Source organism: Vicugna pacos, chromosome 13, assembly GCF_048564905.1.
Source record: "Vicugna pacos chromosome 13, VicPac4, whole genome shotgun sequence".
Taxonomy (NCBI): Eukaryota; Metazoa; Chordata; class Mammalia; order Artiodactyla; family Camelidae; genus Vicugna; species Vicugna pacos.
Genome location: NC_132999.1, coordinates 26,714,000 through 26,723,991, shown reverse-complemented (window position 1 = coordinate 26,723,991; position 9,992 = coordinate 26,714,000). Strand labels below are relative to the sequence as shown.

Sequence of the window (9,992 nt, the reverse complement as noted above, 5' to 3'; positions counted from 1 at the left end):
CCTCTTTCCCCCATACCACTCACCTAACACCTACGGCCCTCCCCCGCTCTGGGCGGAGAGGCAGAGAGGGCACAACATGCCTGCCTCTCCTGTTTGTCTCTTTCCCAGAGCGTTTGCAGCTGGAAGGCAACGGCCTCAGGGCTCTCATTTCTTGCACGTGCTTTCTTCTCTGCCGCGGCAGCAAGCCTCAGGGCCTGGTCCCGCAGGTGGAAGGAGCGGCCTTTCCACAATTACAGAGGAAACTGTGATCGAAGCTGTTCGGGTTTTATTCTTCCTGTGATAAAGGAATTTAGAAAGTCTTCTCTGTAGTCACCAGCCCAACATCTAGCCCCCTTTTCTTCCTTAGTATACATCCCCTGTTTTCAGGGGACTCAGGGCCACAGTGTGCCCGGTTAAAAGCGCCCTCCTCCCCAGACACAGAGGTTACTACAGCTGCCACGTGACCAAGTCCTCGCCAATGAGCTGCGTGTGGAAGGCAGGTGCTGTGCAGGGTTTTCCTCTTTTAAAAAAGAACAAGTTTGACTGGTGTATGTTTTTGGTTTCAGCCCTTTTCTTTTCTTTCCCCTTCTTCCTGCCAGGCATGCAGGCAGGATGCCTAGCAGGGCAGTGACCAGCTTGCAAGCAATGAAGATGTTCCCAGAGAAAGGAGGCAGGTGTCTGGGTCTGTGTCAGGCCTCGTTCCACTGGAGAAGCAGAACCAGTTTGGGGGAGAGGGGCGACCGGGGCAGGGAGACAGAGAGAGCTGGATAGCAGGGGAGTGATTTATGTAATTGTGGGGGCTGTCTAGTCTTGGCAAGTCTGAAACCTTTAAGGCAGCTTATCAGGAAGGGCTGGCTGGAACTCTGGGGCACAGAAGGAGACTGAAATCCACAGATGAAATTCTTTTTTCTTCAAAGAAGCCTCAGTCCTGCTCTTAAAGTCTTTCTATGGATTGAATCAGGGCCACCCAGATTATCTAGGATAATCTTCCTTAGCTCAAGTAACCTGATTATAGACTTTAATCACATCTATAAAATACCTTTAAGACAGGAGGGAAGGGGGCAGGGCACATCCACTGAAAGAATGACACAGCAATTGAGGACAGGACAAACTGGTTAGACCCAAGATGGTGGAAGATTCAACTTCCAGTAGACCTTGAGCCTCGCCCACAGGTGCCATGACAATTTCCAAGGCAGACTGTAAAAGACTGAAAAGTGGGCGGGGTTCTAATTCCTGGAAATCTCCGCCCCTTCCCCAAAGTAGTTGGAATCCTCCTATTCATCTGCATATGAAATTACAGAGCCCATCAAAACTAACAACCCCTCATGGTCGCTTTCTCTCTTGCCTTCTGAGATGGCCCTCACTCTGTCGATGGAGCGTGTATCTCCCTGAAAAAGCTTGCTTTCACTTTACTATGCCTTGCTCTTGAATTCTTTGCTGCTTGAGACAAGAACCTCTTCTCTGGCAACATCTTCCTAGTCCTAGATTAGTGTTTGAGTGGATAACTTGGCCTCTCCAAGCTGACACATCAAACTAATCATCACAGAGTCCCAAACAGCATTGTGTTGCCATCCCACTAGCTCTGGACTACCTGCTTCTGGATTTGTTGTTACCTCAAAAAACAAACAAACAAATAATAAAACCCTCTGGGTTAAGTCTTAATAGCCAGGTTTCTACGACCTGCAACCAAAGGCAAACCCTATCTACTGCATTCTTCCTCCACAAAACTCAGCTTTCGGCTTTTAACTTGCTTGGACTCAAATATCTAATGTTTGTCAAAACCACGTAATAGCTCTGTTGTTTCACAGAGGTGCTAGGCTTCTCCTCAAAGCTCTGAAATTCACTGTTTCACAGAACGAGGAAGCCTGCAGGCAACAAGATTTATAAGACATGAAAATACAGCTAGAAATTTTTGACAGAAAAAGTATCCCTGCTATAGTACATGTGTAGAAAATCAGTAATTTGATCAAGATTAGAAGCCAGCACTGCCGGGGACTAAAACCCATCACCCCCTTTCGACTGTGCCAAGATCAGAGCAAAACTCTCTGGTTGGCTGTCTGCGGGAAAGAGAACCGCCAACAAAGCTGCGGGGTGAACTTCTTTAGAACTCCGTACTCAGGAGAACGATCCTCATAAAATTACTGCCAGGAATATGTAGCTAAATCAGATTTATTCCATGTTAATTTGCTCTCACCGTCACTATTAAAATTGAAATTTCAGCCTTTATATCTTATTCGGGATGACGGATGTAGGTTAATCTATGGCTGTATGAAGAAAAAAAGAAAGAAAGAAAGAAAATTAAGGCTGATCACTTCTCAATGCAAGCTGTCAGAAACCACAAATATGCACTTGGAGGAAGCCAGAGGGGGCAGGGGTGAGCGGGTCAGCCGGCGCATCGGTGTCTGTGTTTGTTCTTGTCCAGTGAGCATGTCAAGATGGGACTATTAATTTGTACATGTCAACTTGATTTGGAAAACGTTGGTGCTGATCTGCTAAGACAGCACATACCATCCCCTCCCGCTCTCCCAAAACCCCAGATGATAAAAGACCCTTGTATTTTCATAGAGTTCATGGGATCTTCTCTCTCTTTGCTCTTTCTGTTACATAAACAACTTTCAGGGGTAGGCAGGGTAAAGAGTCTGAGCCCCATTTTATACATGAGGAAACAGCTTCAGAGACAAGAAATGACTCACTTGAGTTCACATGGCAAGGAAACCACACCGCCCTCCATGATCCCTGGGAAAGAAAGAGAGGGAAAAGCAGCATCTTAAAGTATTTAGAAAAATCTTTTGAAAATTGAATAAAACTTGAGCCAGAATGTCTTGCTGATGACAAGAGACCAAAGAATGTGGGAGAGCGTGGCCTTCTGCTCCCCTTTTAACTGGAGGACTGACATTAACAAAATCTGCCCCTGTTAATTTCTTACGCGATCATGCAGAGTTTCAGGGAGGCTGGGCACGTCTGCCTGGCTGTTGTCCTTTAAATGCCACTAAATTCATGTCTGAGTTGTTCTAAGGCTGTGTGTGTTTTCAGACCCTATCACTTCTTGGGCCAAGTTGGGGGTGTGGCAAGTACAAACCGAGTCACTAATGAGGTCCTCTGTGGTTGGCCATGGATGGTGGGAAGAAGAAGAAAAGAAAAATTCACCCTTTTCCATAGACTAAAATTAAACTAGACCTAACCTGAAGATATGTGAAAGCATATCTTATCATTTTTTTTATTTCATTTCATATCCTAAAAGTAGATAAGAATTATTAGCATTTGTGTGGCACTTGACAACTCATAGAGCCACAATTTCAATCAATACACCTCTCATGTAATAGAGAGCCCGACCTTGCGTGTGGAACGTGGGAAGTTTTCTCTGAAGCAGTAACTTATAAGTGTGGCCCCAAAGCTAAAACCCATCTCCTTTCTACTCTACCTAGATAGCAAATTCCCCACTTAGCTCCCTGTGGAAGAGGAATCGTCAATAACACATTCAAGTGGATTTGTTTAGAACCAATATTCATAAGAGTAATTACTATAAAAAGTTGCCAGTAATATTTACCTAAATTAGATTTATTCACTATTCATTTGCTCTCCCATCTCTATTGAAATTGAAATCTTAGCCTAAATATCTTCTTCAGAATGACAAACAGGCTCACCCATGGCTATCTGAAAAACAAAATAAAGTAAAATCTGACATAAACAGAAATACAAAAAAATGTGTATTCTAGGGGAGTAAGAATGGGGTGTTAGGGTGTTCACGATGCCAAAGGGAGACTCCAGAGAGCAATTAGCCCAATTTTGAGGTTACAGTAGGTGTTCTTAGAATATATATAGGAATATATGTGTACATATAAGTAAATTCTACTTATATACACATCAATTCATTTTGGATTCAACTGAATATATATCCAATTGTATTCATATAATAACATATGAATTCAATATATATTTTGAATTGAATTGATTCATAGCACTCTCATCTATTTTCTTTTATCTTCTTCTCTCATACTCCTTTGTTCCTAATGCCTACACGGTGTACTTCATGAATATTTGTGATATAAATTAAAGCCCTTCTCCCCCATTTTCTGCGTCATGTGATCTACCTCTATTGCCACCTCTGTACTGAACACAGACGTCAGCACATAGTAAGTAGTTTGATAAGAACTTGATCAACTGAGCTGAATTGACCCCTTCAAATTTTGTTTCCTGAGTTCAAAGTGCCTCACTGTCAGCACCACTTAGACAACCCAGGAGCTCACCTTCCCACTGCCAAGAAGGAGAAGGTAACACAATGCAGAAAGGTCCCAGCTCTGACAAGTTGGTGGGAGGTTCTGGTTTCATGGTCTGAGACCTAGCAATCAGTTAGAGAGAGGGAAACAGTTGCCATTGGAAACCTCGAGGCCCTGGAGCTGTCAGAGGGAGTGAAAGGCTGGAAGCTAATCAGGCATAATGAGCTTACAGTACCATAGATCATGTCAACTAGCATTCTTATTAATTTCCTGCCCAACGGCCATGCACAGAGGACTGATTCATCCATCAGTCCTTCCCCAGCCTGAGCCGCTAAATCACCTGTCAAATCAGGAATGCAGTGATGAAAATTCAGGAGTGACACAGTGGCAGAAATATCATCCATCATCCCCCTCTACCCCACCTCTGGCCAGCATCTTACCCGTGCTTCCTTCTGAATGGGAGGGACCAGACGCTGAGCATGTAAGACTGTCGAGGACCAGAAAGAACGTCTAGCCCAAGGATGGTAGTAAGAGTCACCGGTTGTAGAAGAGACTAGTTCAGGGATGATGCAAATGTGGCTAGTTCATGTTCTGCTGCATCCCCTTTACTGTGTCCTTGGCAGACATGGTAAATCGATGACTCCATGCACACTCCTCACTACAGATAGCATCCCATGAAACTCTTACCAATGAATCTACAAAAGTGGGGTATAGAGGATGAAAATGTCCTTACTGGTAATGGGCAACCAAAGGAAACAATTTAATGTGCCCCATTTGGCTCCTTTTTAAAATTCCTGATCAACACATTTGCTACCTTTTTATTTTAAGACACACAGTCTAGCCTGAGCAGTCTACCTTCCCATCTCCAACAGTTCTCTTCTTCCCAAATTTAGGGGAAATCCATAGGGTTAGGGTGAGTCAGGAATGTGTGTCTCATACAGGGGCTAAGCCCAAGGATGAGGATTTGGAGTGTGGCTTATCCTGAAAGGGGGAACCTGGAAGAGCCAAAGGATGCTTTCACAGTCTGAGAGACAAACGTTTATCTGGGGGATCATTACTATGCAAAGAAACAAATGCCAGGACCACGAAGAGACACAAGATGAGCATCCAGGTGCCTTTCAGGGGAGCCACTCGGCGCGTAGCTTGTGAACAGAAAGTATATACCCCAGTGCACATTTTTCTGTTGTATTCAGATAAAACAAGAGATCTGAGGGGTACAGTATGTCATCCAAGGAGGCTGCATACAAGGAGGTGAAACATAAGTGGAGTTCTGAGACTCCAGAGGGAGGGATATACATAAGGAGGGATTTGCCAATAAAGAGGCAGCATAAACCAGGAAGGTCATCTCAGACAAGTGGACCATCAAGTAAAGATTCAGAAACTCCAGAGTCTCAGAGGGATTTCAGCAGGTTTCCTCACTTGGAGCCCAAGATGTCTTTGCATCACAGGTGTTAGGATCTCTGTTTCGGAGTGAAGGAAGCAAAGACCCAGTGAGGGTAATAAGCCACCCAAATTCAGCATGTCTAGCTGCACAGACAGGACACTAACCCAGGTCCCTTGATCAAGAGCCAGGCTCTTTCCACTAGATTCACCCCCTCCAATGGAAGCGTAGATAACATCCCTTTATTTCATCTTTGGGCAGAGAGGTTCTTAACGAATGAAGAACCAATAGAAAAAATAGCACCATATCAGGCTAATGGTAAAGAGAGAGTAAGGATATGAGATCAGAGTTGGCAAGCAGCCCCCGCAATCAGGGGGAAACATTTTTGTTAAGTTCCTACGTGTCAACAATGTAATCCGTGTTGATTTGGCCTTGCTATTGCAAGACCCACAGTAGCGCTCTATGAATGTTAATAGATAATTTCCTTTTCTGCTGGTTGGAGCTAGTGGCCCCCTACCAAAAAAAGTATTGAGGCAGATTGGTAGAAATTTAAGCACTGTTTTTCTTTCTCCTTCCATTCTTTCATGCTTTTAATAAGGATGAACTGAGTTTCCCCCTTGCACCAGTCACTGCACTAAACATAGAAGATATAGAGATGTTTTCCTTATACTGAGGAGCTCACAATGTAATGTGAAAATAGTGGGAGGGTATATATAGCTCAGTGGTAGAGTGCGTACCTAGCATGCACGAGGTCCTGGGTTCAATCCCCAGTACCTCCATTTAAATAAATAAATAAATAAATCTAATTACCTCTCCTCCCCAAAAACAAACAAAGAAACAACAACAAAAAAAAAAACAAGTACCCAACAAGTATCATGTGTAAGGAAAGGAAAATGCATAATCGAGAGGCACACAAAGGAGTCAGCTACTCGCCCAGCCTGAGTGGACCGGATCGGGCTTCTGAAAGAAGTGGGTTTTGAAAAAGAATTAGAAAATGAATAGAGGTGGCCAATAGCGCAATATGAAAATCAGTGCAAATAAACACAGTAAAGATTAAATTTCACTGAATTGAAAAAGAATACACATGAGTCCATATGATTCTAAGCAAATGCTGGAGAAGGGAAATATCTTCCTTACAGTAGAAAGCCAGCTAAGGAAAGTAGACAAAATATTGGATTTAGAAGATCACCACTTGGCAACCATAACAATAATGGTTGATTCAGGCAGGAATTATCAATGAGTGCTGAAGCCCGTGGGTGACAATTGGAGGAGTAACAGGATGTTTGCATACTTCCAAAGTATCTCTCCAAAATTACTTCCTTACAAAGAGGAAAATAGAAACTTCACAGTAGAGAAAACTGGCAGACAACACCTTAGACCAAGAAGTCAAAGTTACCATCATCAGCAATGGGATAATTTGACACCACGTATCTCCTAACATAAAAGACTGAGCAGAGCATAACATCATGCGGCGATACTTTTGCCAAAAGAGTGTAATCTGACTCTAACCATGAGGGAACATCAGATAACCAAACTGAGGAACATTCCACAAAATAAATGACCTGCGCATTTCAAAAAATGTCAATGCCATGAAAGACATCGAGAAACTGAGTAAAATTACTCCAGATTAACTAAGACTGAAGAAGCGTGCAATTAAATGGAATGCATGAGCCATGATTTTCTTATGTTATAAAGGATGTTATCAGAACACTGGTAAATTTTGAATAAGGTCTATAGATTAGATAATAGTATTGTCTTAGTGTAATTTCCTGATTTTGCTAATTATGCTAAGGTTTGAAAGAGAATACGGTTTGAAAGAATATCCTTGTTTTTAGCAAAAACACACTGAAGCATTTAGGGATAAAGAAATATTGTCTTGCAATTTATTCTCAAATGTTTTAGAAAACACTGGAGAGAAAAGATAAAAGATTTTTTTTCATGTAATAAGATATTAACATTTGGGGAACCTGGAGAAAAGTATAAAGGATGTTATGGACTGAATGTTTGTGTGCCTTCCAAAATTCATGTATTGAAACCCTACCCTCCAATGTGATGGTATTAGGAGGTGGGGTCTTGGAGAGATGATTAGGATTAATAGGTGGAATCATGAGGCTGGAACTCTCATGACTAGGATTAGCCCCCTTAGAAAAGTCATGAAATAGCTTGCTTTTTCTCTCTCCTTTAGCCACGTGAGGATACAGGGAGCAATGGGCAGACTGCAGCCTGGAAGAGGGCCCTCACCAGAACCCAGCCATGCTGGCTCTGTGATCTCAGACTTCCTAGTCCTCAGAGATGTGCGAAACAGATTCATGTTGTTTATAACGCCCTCAATCTATGGCACTTTGTTATAACGACCCAAATTAAAACACAGGTATTCTTTGCACTATTCTTGCAATGCTTCTGTAAATCTAATAGAGTAATAAGGTTGAAAATTATTCCCCGTTATTTGTATTACTTTATAATGCTGTTTGTGTAAAAAAAATTTAAAAAGCACATGGTAGAGTGAAATACTGTTTAGAGTTTCACTGGGTAAAGAAAGCAGAGAAAAATATTAGAGGAAAATAATTTAGCACATGTAATAATTTTTTTTAAATCTGGAATTACGCAGCATTTACTATGTGCTAGACACTGCTCTAAGTACTTAATTAGACCATCGGCCATCACAACCACCCAATGTGGTAAGTGGTATTACAACCACCCCCATTATAACCACCGCCTCTCACAGATGAGAAGACTGGAGCACAGAGAAACGAAGGAACTTACTGAAATCACATGATTAACAAGTGGCAGAGCGAGGATTTGAACCCAGGCAGTCTGGATGTAGAAGTCTGTGCCCCAAATCATCATCTTATTGTTAACTTTTAGGCTTGCACAGCACATTATGGGAGGGAATAGCCAGATTCTCCCCAGCCACCTGCTGCCCCACTTTTTACAATGAACTGGTTATAAAGCATTCACAGAGAGATCCAGAGTGCTGGTGATAAACTCCATGAGGACAAAGACAGCTCCAGCACTTGTGTAGCCCAGTGTCTAGCAGAACAACGCAGCCCATGGCTGGAACCATGAGGCAGATTGATGGTGACAGCAGGGGCAAGGCACTCACTGTGCCCACACATGCTCTGAGCACTCTGTGCGCTTTAACTCATGAGGTGGGGATACTGTTACCCATACATGGCAGGTACGAAGTACCAAGCATGCAGCAGAGCTGGGCCTTGAACTCTAATCTCATCCCAGGGCACCCACCTACCAGGACACCATATAAAGAGTATGACATGGGGAGACATGAATGCTGGCCTTCTGCCAATCATTGGGAGACCTCCCTCCTGTGTCCTACTTCTCCAGGGAAAAGTGAGGTGTTGGACTGTATGATCTTTGGTTCCTCTCCAGCCCTTTGCTTCTATGCCTCTGACAGAGATGGAGGTCCCCAATCACATTAATGTGACAGCTGCAGACTAAAGCAGGACTGTCTGGAACACCTTGCAAGAGAGAACAGTAACTGAGTGACCAAGGGGCCCTCCACAGAAGATGGCGGCTGCGCGGAGCCTGGTGCTTGCTGTAAGTGAGACCACAGAACCACGAATGCTGAGAGCTACCGGGACCATGCAGTCAATGGTCTCAACACAGGGCTATCCGAGAGTGAAAGGGGACACTACGAATGATTACAATACGACCCAGTAGAGAAACTGGGACTGTTCGCAACAGACCAAAACACATCACCACACTCAAAGCTGGAAGGCACCCAACGCACTCACGGAGCCAGCTCCACACTGGCCGTAAGCTGCTTGAATGGCAGCACGCAGAAGAGTTCACTGGGTTTCACAACAGCTCTGTGAGGTTCAGGGATGCCGAAGAATGTACCGTCTGCTTCCAAAGAGCAGGCTCTTTCCAGAGTGCCAGGCTGGAAGGGCCTCCACGATACATTAGGCCAGTGATACAGAACTGGGCACGCTGGACAGGAACAAGAGCTGAAGTAGCAGCAAGCGTCCAGGTTACGCACAAGAGTTTTCAAAGCTTACCAGAAATTATATTCTTGGGGGAGGGTATAGCTCAGTGGTAGAGCATGTGCTTAGCATGCACGAGGTCCTGGGTTCAATCCCCAGTACCTCCATCAAAATACATACGTACATATATACACTTAATTACCTCCCCCCGCCAAATATCTTTAAAGAAAGAAATTACACTCTTAATTGAAACGATATTATCCTTTTGTGGTCATTGCTGAATCAGTCGGGACAGGTTAGATGACACAATGATAACAAACAACTTCAACATCACAGAGGTTTAGGATAGCAAAGGTGTGCCTCTGCTGCTGCTGCGTGTCTGCTGAGTCGGCTAATCGCTGCATCGCGGCCCTCCCTCTAGGACCCAGGCTGATCAAGCAGCTGCCGTCTAGAACATCACCTTCTTCCTGTGGT

General features: G+C 43.7%; 1 non-coding gene across 1 annotated transcript; it reads left to right on the top strand.

The window, feature by feature from the left end:
- Positions 1-9,612: 9,612 nt before the first annotated feature.
- On the top strand, positions 9,613-9,685 carry TRNAA-AGC (transfer RNA alanine (anticodon AGC)). Its single transcript has one exon. It is a non-coding gene; the product is annotated as a tRNA-Ala (tRNA).
- Positions 9,686-9,992: the final 307 nt, after the last annotated feature.